This window comes from Pongo pygmaeus, chromosome 6 (assembly GCF_028885625.2).
Source record: "Pongo pygmaeus isolate AG05252 chromosome 6, NHGRI_mPonPyg2-v2.0_pri, whole genome shotgun sequence".
Taxonomy (NCBI): domain Eukaryota; kingdom Metazoa; phylum Chordata; class Mammalia; order Primates; family Hominidae; genus Pongo; species Pongo pygmaeus.
The window spans coordinates 47754483-47766021 of NC_072379.2; positions in this window are offsets into that span (position 1 = coordinate 47754483).

Here is an 11539-nt window from a genome sequence, read left to right on the forward strand (position 1 = left end):
GGCTCTTTGTTATATTGAATGTACCCCTCAGCCTTCTCAGCATCTCCTTATCCCAAGACTAGTGTGCTTTCTGCTACACTGCTAGTTTTCAGTTTTGAGTTTTGTTCTTACCCAATTGTTTTTTGTTTTCAACATTACCAATTTAAAGATTCAGTTTATTACATTTACATTAATCCCCTCTTATGATTTGAGCAAGCTCATTTTCCAGAAAAGTTTGCTTTAAGATCATCAATAGGATTTGCTAATTTCGGTGAAGTCATTTTGCTTCGGGGTAAATTATTCTAATTACCAAGTCCCATTTGGACATAAAATCCTACTCATAGAAAAGGAGATAATAAACAGTCTTCATTTTTAAGTAACTGATTTAAAAGGAAAATAATAAAATATGTTCGTTTATCATTTCAGAAATTGCTGTAACACATTGGAAAATTCCTGAACAATATAGATTTTATCATTAATAAAAAACACTAGCTTTCCTTCATTAGAATGACTTTTCTTTAGAATAAACAATATAGGGTGATTTAGTAAAGGATATTCAATCCTTTTTACTTTTCATCAACCTATAAGGGCTTAAATATGGCAAAATAATCCAAGTGTTAGTCAATTATTTTTCATGTGTGACTAGCCCAATTTAAAATATAAGTAAAAAGCAAACCCATTCCCCTTTTATTGGGGAAGAACATAGTTGCAAAGTACACACTTCATAAGCTATTCTATTTTTTTTTTTTTTTTTTTGAGATGGAGTCTCGCTCTGTTGCCCTGGCTGGAGTGCAGTGGCATGATCTTGGCTCACTGCAACCTCCGCCTCCCAGGTTCAAGTGATTCTCCCATCTCAGCTTCCGGAGTAGGTGGGAGTACAAGCACGCACCACCTTGCCCAGCTAATTTTTTGTACTTTAGTAGAGATGAGGTTTCACCATGTTGCCCAAGCTGGTCTTGAACTCCTAAGCTCAGGTAATCCGCCCACCTCGGCCTTCCAAAGTGTTAGGATTACAGGCGTGAGTCACCACGCCTGGCCAAGAAAGCTATTCTTGAAGTGTGAAACAGCCAGGTTCAAAATTATTTTGGAGTACTTTTAGTTTGCTTTTGTTTTTAGCCAAAGGGATTTCATACTGGTTTAATTATGTTCATCCTTGAAAATTTTTGAGAAGTTTCCAACAGATTTTTAGTTCATTTTGCTGTTGTTACAGTGTAAAGCTATATACAGTTGACCCTTGAACCACACAGGTTGGAACTGCAGGGATCCACTTATACATGGATTTTCTTCTGCCTCTGCCACCCCTGAGACAGCAAGACCAGGCCCTCCCCTTCCTCCTCCTTCTCAGCCTACTCAGTATGAAGATGACAGAGATGAAACACTTACGATGATCCACTTCTACTTAATGAGTAGTAAATATATTTTCTTTTCCTTATGATTTTCTTACTATTTTCTTTAGCTTGCTTCATTATAAGAATATAGCATATAATATAAATAAAATACAAAATATGTGTTAATGGTCTATTTATGTCACCAGTAAGGCTTCCAGTCCACAGTAGGCTATTAGTAGTTAGGTTTTGGGGGAATTATATGTGGATTTTTGACTGCATGGGGTGTCAGCACCTCACCCCCACATTGTTCAAGGTTCTATTGTATTTTAATATTAAAAACCAAACATGCATTGAGTAATTACTGTGTCAGGAATTATTAGAAGCACTTTGCTTATACTATTTAATTATATTAATATATCCCTATGAAATTGGTGTTATTACCATCATCATCATTTTACGGATGAAGAAACTGAAGCACATAAAGGTTAAGTAACTTGTCCAGGGTCAGGTAGCTGATAGTGGAACACCTAGCTGAAATTCAAACCCATGCAGTTGCCTTCAGAGTGCCTGATCTTAACTGGTGCATATTTGATTTTTTTGTTGTTAAAACATACTTATTTGAGCTGTTTTGGTCAGTGGATAGAAAGCAAAATCCACTCTTGTAATAGAAAGGGATTTATTACAAAGTGTTAAATGGCTTACAAAATCATTGATGGGAATCAAAGAAACAATAAGGGAGCTTTCAAGCAATTCACAAAGCCACCCCACAGAACTGGGCTGCCCAGGGAATCACTGCCCCACCACCATCAGATCATGGCCTGCACATAGCAGTGTCAGTTGTCACTTTTAAGTAAACATTGGTAAATAAAAGTGTACACATTACTCAGTTTCTCCTAAAGCCCTTTCTCAGTAACATTAAATCATGTGTATGCATATGTGTGTGGGAGACATTTCTATGTGCTAAATACTACATCGGTTCATTCTGGTTTCTATTATCAGGACACAGGCTACTAAAACCACCAATTTTGGTACTAAACTGTAACCCATTCCTGGCGCTCTTAGCTAAATGCTGATTTATGAAATCTGGAATGAAGTTCCTCTTTTCTCAGGCAGCGCAGGTTTTGGAGTCATTAGGATCAATGCAACATTCATAGTAAAGATAAGACAGGAGCGAGAATGAGAAACTCAGCCTGCAAAAGCAGGTCTCCAGAGTTGGCCACTCTCCAGACCTTTCTTTATGTTTACCCAGAATCGTGGTTCTTAATGAAAACAAAGTCATGCCATTCCCCTTCTCCAGCCCCATGGGAGTCTTTGTGCCCCGTGTGTGAAAGGGCTTGCCGTCTTTGGCTTGGCTTAAGCAACCCATTGCATTTAACTTTGCAGCCTCCCTTTTTCACTCCCTGAACTCTGGCCATTGTGAGTATACTTGTGGTTCCCTTCACCCTTGTACTGCAGCTGTCCTTCATCTTCCAATACTCTGCTCAGACGGGACTCCTTGCTCACCCTGACGTCCTCAGACTGGGTAGGAGACCTCTCACTTGTCCTCATGCAATACCCAGGGACCCATCTGCCTTGTCACACTGCATTGCAGTTGTCTGTGAAGCAAGTGTAATCTTAGTCCACAAACTCAGGTCTACAAATGAATAGGTTTTTAAGTTTTCTCTTGAGTTCACATTCTACCTAGTGGCATAAACTTAATTTAGTTCATAGTAAACTCAGCTAAATCAGGCTTTTCTTGATTAGTTTAGGCACCCCCTTCTCTCTTAGGTTGCCTTGAAGTTTGGGGGTTGTGGCAGGAATGGTCTCCTTGTGCCCCAGAATCAATTAGAAGGAGGCATGTGGTCCTCAGTGGAGCTCTGTCCAGGCCGGCATTGGCTGGAATGCCATCATCCCACCGGCCCCCGCCAGCATCTTCATCTGCTGCCATCATTTCTAGGATATCTTCAGTCCCAGCGGCTGTGGTCATCAGTCCTTGCAGTAACCCTGCTGCTTCTGACAAGCCCCTGCCACACCTCTGTCTGGGCTGGGAAGACTTGATGAACTACCTCATGGCTCTGATGGTGGAAAATGCAGACTTCGCCATGCAAGTTGATCTTTATTGCTTCCTCACCATGCCCAAGAGTCCATTAAACCTCTTTTTTTTTTGTAAATTGCCTGGTCTTGGGTATGTTTTTATCAGCTGGGTGAGAATGGACTAATACAAGTTAAAACACTTTTTTCCAAAAGTAATCTTTTTGCCCCAATTATTCTAGATAGCCTCAATCTTTTTTGCTTTGATGTTGACATGTCAGTGACATATTTTCAAAATTCCGTCAACTCCTCTTTGACTAGAGTGATTATATAATTTGTGATCCAAATCAGAGCACTTTGAGAGTATAAAGGGCATTATTAAAAATGACTCCAGGCCTGGTGTGATGGCTCATGCCTGTAATCCCAGCACTTTGGGAGGCTGGGGTGAGAGGATTGCTTGAACTCAGGAGTTTGAAACCAGCTTGGGCAACATGGAGAAACCCCATCTCTGTTTAAACATATATATATATAAAATAAAAATAAATGACTCCAAGCAAATTAGTGAAACCATGACTGTTCCTGGCAACCTAAGAAGTATCTCATCCAGTCTCCACTGTGTGGTTCTATTGATGCAATACTGCATGTAACAGAATGAGGAAGATAGTGTTACTTAAAGCCAAACTGGTTCTGCCTTCTCAGGGAAATTGTGTAAGTCATATCAGAGGAAAAAAGAAATATTTATACTACACACTTCCACTTAAAAAGACTGGTGGCTCAACAGAATGGAGGCTGAAGAGGAAGAGGAAACACTAAAACTTCAAAGCCTCCTCAAATTCCTTGCTCCTAAGCAGAGCAAATTATTGAATCTTTAGATAGGCAGGAATTAGCCTAGAGTTCCATAGAGGATTAAGAGTGAAGCTTTCTAAAGTGAGGAGAATTGAGAGGTGATGATTTTAGGGAAAGAGTCAATCAAGCAACCTGAGCAATCAAAGGGCATTTTCAGAAAGGAAAGGCTAATATTCCATTTTATGTTGCATTGCTTCTAAACCCTTCCATCTTCCCCAAATGTTCAGTAAAGTTTCTAAACCCTTCCATCCTCCCCAAATGTTCATTAAAGTTTGGTATAAAAACTATGTCATCTCTGAGTAGTTTTTAGGGAAAACTGGGGAGCTGTGTCCCACATCTGGGACCCTGAGAAGTAGAAAGAAGTGAACAGCAGGAGGCAGGATCTGGAGTCGAATGGGAACAGGAATTTAGACCCACAAGAGACAAGAAGAATATAAAAACCCTAAAATTTGCAGAAATGTCAAGAGACTAGTCTTTCCAAAGAACAGTGGAGAAAGGCATTGAGCCAGTTTTAGGTGGATTCAAAAGACTGGGTGAACTCAGCTACATCAAATTACACATTTCTATCTCTATTGACAAAATTTGGCTAAAGAGGGCAAATCATTTCAGTTTAGAAACTGCATACATTTTGTCACTAGGATTTTATTCTAATCTTAGTGTGTGTTGGGTTTTATAGACGCATCTATGCCTCCTGGTTTCTTTATGATCCATTTACATCGTGTTCTGTGTGAAAATAAGAGACTTTGTAGATGAGACAAATAAGGGGGAAAGGAACTCACAAATGACAGACTCAAGAATGAAAATTACCGTGTAATTTTTTAATAATTATGGCACAATTAATAGAGATGAAATGCAAAATTCTGCAATTATACTCAAAAAATTATTCATACAAGGATGAGTAAGGAGAGACTCGGTTAGTAGTCCAAATGAAAAGAGAGGCCTTGAGTAAGAAAACTGGAGCATTTTCCTCTGAAGTTAGATCTAAGTTTTAATCTCTGCTCTATCACTTACTAAGCAACAATTTACTTAACATGTCTAAGCTTTGCTTGCCTCATGTAAAATGGGGTGATGATAATAACATCTACTTGGGAGGATGTTAACACCATTAGGTGAGATGATGCGTGCAAAATGCTTAGCTAGTGCTAGCACAGGAAGAGTAACTAGCATGTAGCAAATGCTTCACAAATGTCAGCATCCAAGATGGTCCCCATGATCCCCACGTCTACCAGGGTTGGTTTGTGTGACCAAAAGAATATGGCAGAATGGACAGAACATCCCTTCCAAGATTAGGTAATGAGACAGCAGCTTGATATCATGCCATCTGAAAGAAGCCATGTTGTGAATGAAGAGACCCATTTGGTGAAGAATGGAAGCACCCTGCCAAGAGCCATATGAGTGAACCTGGAAGTGATCCTCCAGTTACAGTCAAATCCTCAGAGTCAGGAATCCCAGCCAAAACCTTGACTATAACCTCATGATAGGCTGTGAGCTAGAACCACCCACCTAAGCCGTTCCTGGATTTCTAATCTTCTTCTGAACTGTGTGAGATATATGTTTGAAGTTGCTAAATTTGGGAGTTGGGGGACACAATTTGTTATGCAACAGTAGGTAACTAATACAGCAATCCATTAATAATCAGCCTGGTTTCTGTTACTTGACTACAAATATGGACCATCAGTGACTCCTAAAAATGAAAATTGAATGCAGCATTTTAATGGGCTGTTCATCCTATTCACAGAAAGTAGCATTCTCCATTCTGCATCTGAGAACACTTTGCTTAGGGCATTTTTTTAAAACAAGGATTTTGACAAAGTAGACAGGAGTCATTAGGAGAGTGATCGAATTTGAAATCTTAAAATTTAAGAAACTAGTGGAGGAATTGGATAGTACATGGTTTCAAAAACATGAAAACTGAGGACATTAAATGTGCAAGGGTTAGAAGTTTGTCGCATGCAAAGGGAAAAGTGAAGATAGCATTTTTTCACATTGCTTCAGAAGTCCAGTTGCTGAGGTTAATCAGTGAAAGCTGTAGCAACAAAGGTTTAAGTTCAACATAAAACAACTTCCTAAAATCAGCCAGGTGCAGAGGCTCACGCCTGTAATCCCAGTGCTTTGGGAGGCTGAGGCGGGCAGATCACCTGAGGTCAGGAGTTCGAAACCAGCCTGGCCAACATGGTGAAACTCTGTCTCTACTAAAAATACAAAAAATTAGCTGGGCATGGTGGCATGTGCCTGTAATCCCACCTACTCAGGAGGCTGAGGCAGGAGAATCACTTGAACCCGGGAGGCAGAGGTTGCAGTGAGTCGAGATTGCGCCACTGCACTGCAGCCTGGGTGACAAAGCAAAAGTCCATCTCAAAAAAAAAAACTTTCTAACATTTGGAGATGTCCATCTACAGATGTGTGTGCCCCCTGGAGCCCTGCTCTGAGCCAAGGCTGGTGACCATGTGTCAGGTTGCTGCAGACAGAACTCTGAGCTGCCAAGTTGTTCTCTAAGGTCTCTTTCCACTGTAAGCATATCTAAATCCCCCTAGAACAGCAGGTTTATCAGTTACTCTCACACTCTGTTATTTTTATACGCAGATCCTATGCCCATCTGTTGTGTGTGAATACCCACATCTTTGGCTAGCTTATTAATTCAGTGTCACTACAGGGTCCTTTCTTCTATCCTCTCCGCAAGGCAGGATCCACTTGTGTCTCCCATCTATTTTTCAGCTTTCTTCTTTATTTTGCTTGATAATGCATTCTTCAACTGATAATATTACTAGTTCTTACAAGCTAGTTCTTTTCTAAAAGGAAAATTAATAAGAGTATGTTACCACAAGTGTTATGGACTGAATTATGCCCTCCCCAAATTCATATGTTGAAGTCCTAACTCCATTACCTAAGAAGATGACTATTTAGAGATAGGACCTGTAAAGAGGTAAGTATGGTAAAATGAGGTCATATGAGTGGGCCCTAATCCAACATGACTAGTGCCCCTATAAGAAAAGGAAATTTGGCCGGGCGTGGTGGCTCATGCTTGTAATCCTAGTACCTTGGGAGGCTGAGGTGGGTGGACTGCCTGAGCTCAGGAGTTCCAGACCAGCCTGGGCAACATGGTGAAACCCCATCTCTACTAAAAATGCAAAAAACTAGCCAGGTGTGGCAGCATGCGCCTGTAGTCCCAGCTACTTGGGAGGCTAAGGTAGGAGAATTGCTTGAACCCGGGAGGCGGAGGTTGCAGTGAGCCAAGATCGGGCCACTGCACTCCAGCCTGGGAGACAGAGCGAGACTCTGTCTCCATAAAATGAAAAAATAAAAGGAAATTTGGACACAGACATGCACATGCACAAAGGAAAGACCATGTGAGAACACAGTAAGAAGATGGTCCTCTGCAAGCCAAGGAGACAGGCCTCAGAAGAAGCCAAACCTGCCCAAACCTGGATCTTGGACTTCTGGCCTCCAGAACTCTAAGAATGTACATTTCGGTTGTTTAAATGACCCAGTCTGTGGTCTTCTGTTAGGGCAGCCATAGCAAACTAATACAACATAATTCCTTATTCTGCTGTTGGGCTCTGTCTCAGCAATAGGAACAGAATTCCACTTCTGTCCTAAGGGCTACTGCCTGAACTTCTGATAAACACAAGAGGGCCCACCTGAGCCCACTCACACATTGGATCTCTATCCAAAAATGCCATGTGTCTTTATCATTTCTCCAGGTATGACTTTCCACGCTTTCTCTCCTATGCTTTGATGCCAGGTTGCACCAAAATGTGTAACTGAGAATTGCCTACTTATAAACAATGTGAAAAGGCTCAAGAACATACATTTCTAATTCCAAAAATTTAGAAAAGCTGCTCTTAAGAGCTTTAATGAAATATTTGTAAACGATATTACCATGATTGGAAGTTCATTTTTACATAGGTAGCTTCTTTAAGATTTATTTTTATTTCAATTAAAAAACGTAGCCTAAGATTTAGATTCAAAACATATACTATACAAAATATATATATATATTGAGTATACAAACATTCAGTAACATGACTGCATTAGGACTCTTGGTTGCAAGCGACAGAAACACAACTCAAACTAAATTTGGTCAAAGTGGAATTGCAAGAAGGATGGAGTTGTGCCTGGGCCTCCTGAACTCTGGTGATGCCAGAGCTTGATCTGCAAAGGAGATCCTTGTGCAGCCTGAGGAAGCAAGATTGGCTTACTGGAGTTGAGTTGTCACCCACAACCTGCCATCCATGCACAATCCAGATAAACAAACTGAGGAGCTTCGGAGAACCACTGGTTGCCCAGAGGAGTTTTACCACAAGGATGGGCAGTTTGTCAGTATTTAAGCCAGGACTTCGAGCTGCATTCTCACGTATTGCTTCTCCGTTGTGAATAGTGTCAGCTAGAGTCAGGGCCACACTCCTCAATAAATAGGGACAGGGTATTAACTTAATATTAGGGGAGAAAGTGATGGCAAGTAAGAAAGGAGGACAGTCCCCTAGATGCCTTCTGGCTAATTCCTACATATCCTTCAGTTTAAACATTGCTTCCCCAGAATTGCCTTCTTTGCCTTTCCAGATAAGGCTACCTTCCCTGTTAAGTGCCTCCATAACAATCTGGAGTTATCCAAAGATATTTGAGCCCTTGGAATAATTTAATGATTCATTTTGTTCCCATTAGACTATTATTTCCTAAAGAGTAAGGAGTGCCATTAATTATTTGTCTATCCCCAGTGCCTCTGTTAAGTGTCTGGGGATATATGTAAAAGACACTCAAATATCTGTTCACTGATGTTGTGGATTGGTTTGGATATGGTTTGTCCCCACCCAAACTCGTGTTGAAATTTGATCCACCAGGTGGTAATGTTGGGAGTTGGGGCCTAGTGTGAGGTGTTTGGGTCGTGGGAGCAGATCCCTCATGAATAGATAAATGCCCCCCGACATGGGTAAGTGATTAGTTCCCTTGAGAACAGATTGCTAACAAGAGTCTGGCTCCCTCGGTTTCTCTCTTCTGCTTCCTCTCTCCCCTTGTGATTACTTTGCACACGCCAGCTCCCCTTCCACTTTCTGCCATGAGTTGAAGCAGCCTGAGGCCCTCACCAGCTGCAGCTGCCCCTATCTTGAACTTCCCAGCCACCAGAATTGTGAGCCAAATAAACCTCCTTTTAAAATAAGTTACCCAGCTTCAGGTATTCTGTTATAGAAGCACAAAACAGACTAGGACAACTGACTAGCAGGATAACAGTGGAGTTAACTGCATCAGCCCCAGGCAACTCAGACCCAAATCTAGTATCTAAAGACAGAGAAGTATATTTAGTCACTACAGAAGCCTAATTTGGAATCAATCTGCATTCAGTCTCCCTTTCTTCTCTGTTGAAGTGCCAAGAATAGTGCTGTTGCCATTGTGGATTTGAGGTGGTCCAAAGAGTCTGGAATGGTCCTTCCTATGCTATAAGGATGTTAAAAAAGAAGGAGGTGGAGGAAGAGGGAGCAGGCAGGGAAAGAGGGAGAAAGAAGGAGCAGGAAACCAAAGTACTTTGCACACAGTAGGTTATCAATATGTATCTCTTGATTGAAATGCTCCCAAAGGGAGATGACACAACTTTGCTAAGTAAGGGCTGGCCCATTCTAATCTTATCATTTTGCTAACCAAATCCAGAAGCAGAGCCAGACAGTGAAGAATGATTCGGCCTCATGGTCATCCAAAAAGTGTTCATGAAATTGGCAGTTTCCCAAGGGGTACCATTTTGTTTGATGCCCAGTATGGAAGACCAACAGAGATACTAAATTGTTGCTTGCTTTTTAGCTTACGTTCTTCCTTACACCTCAGTAGCAACCTCAGTCCTGTCTGAAATATCTTTGTTCCCTGCCACATAACCTTTAGATGACCCTGTATTCAAGGCTGCATCCTTAATACATAGTTAGGATGCTCCTTCAAGATCCCTGGAAACATATTAGATTGTAGTTTTCTTCCCAAAGTGCCTACAATTTCTTATATTCATTTAAGATAGAAAAATGGCTTTAATAACCTCAGCAGCCTGGTCACTGGCAGTAGCCGCAGCTGAAATTTTATGATTATAATTTGTCTTTGTGGCCACAAAAATGATGGAAATCTCATTTTTTTCCAGTAACAAATAGTGAGGTTCCTGAATGGAAAAGACATATTAGCCTTAAGAGACTTGAGCTAAGATTTTTCCTAAAATTGCATTTACAGTCCATCTGAGGCACAGTTCACAAGAAACAGAGCCCCTTTTCCAATGGTCCCAGAAAATTTTCTCTATTAACTGTGATTGGCCCAGCTTGGTTTGCATGTGGACACTTGAAGCCACTTAATGGGAGTCAGTCCTATCCAAACTGTATAGATTGAGAGGGGAGAGGAGGCTGGGAATAGGAGGAAAAGTTAAGGTGAATATATTTTTTAATACACTTAACCGGTATAGACCTGTTTACCAACCCATATATTCTGCAAAGATCATTTGGGCTGCTACTGCAGAAAATATTTTAGGAGGGACTAGACCACTGACCATGAAGTCAAGTGGTAATCCAGGCATGAGACAGGCCCTTGGGACCTGGACCTTCCTACTGCTGATCACAGTGCCCTGTGGAGGAGGCCGCCCATCTTCCATAGGAGTTTGGCTCCATGTGTAGAACTATAGTCCAACTCAAACTGATACTGCAGATATTTTGAAAAAGTCACATGTAAAAATATTTATAAATGGAGAATTCAATATATTTAGCAAGAAACATGGGTCTTTATGAACAATTTAAAGATTAACATTGCTGGTGATATAGCATATTTATCAAAGCCCAGGAAGTGAGATGCAAAGATCTTGCTCTCACTCCCATCCCATCTGTGATTTGTAATTATTTTTTAAAGGAATGAAACACTAAAGAAAAGTATATAAGGAAAACATATTGCTTACTTCTGTTATCAGTGCAAATTAATATGAGAACTTTGGGTCATTTAGGCTGGATGATGGAACAACATGTACCCAGTGTATGGCTACACTTGTACTAAGACCATCGGGTAAGCCCAATAATTCCTGGACACAATATTTATATTTGAAGAACTAATGCCTACCTTTAAAAGGTGGACATTCTCCTTTGGATGGTAACACAGATGTGCATTAACCATAACACCAACATAGCAAGAGAATTGAGAAGCCGCTGGGACAAACATTCCACTGCCGGAAGCCCTGGACAAGAGACACTAATTTCACCCTTTCAGCACTGAGGGAGCAGATCCTGTGGGTCTTGACTATGTCTAGAAAGGGTTTCTTCTGAAGTTAGAGAAGGATGGGAGGATGGGGGTCCCCAGGCCCTGCCAAGGGGAGTATTTTTCCAGATCATCAGGCCAAGGGGCTCTTAGCCAAGACAGAGAAATCATTTATAAGC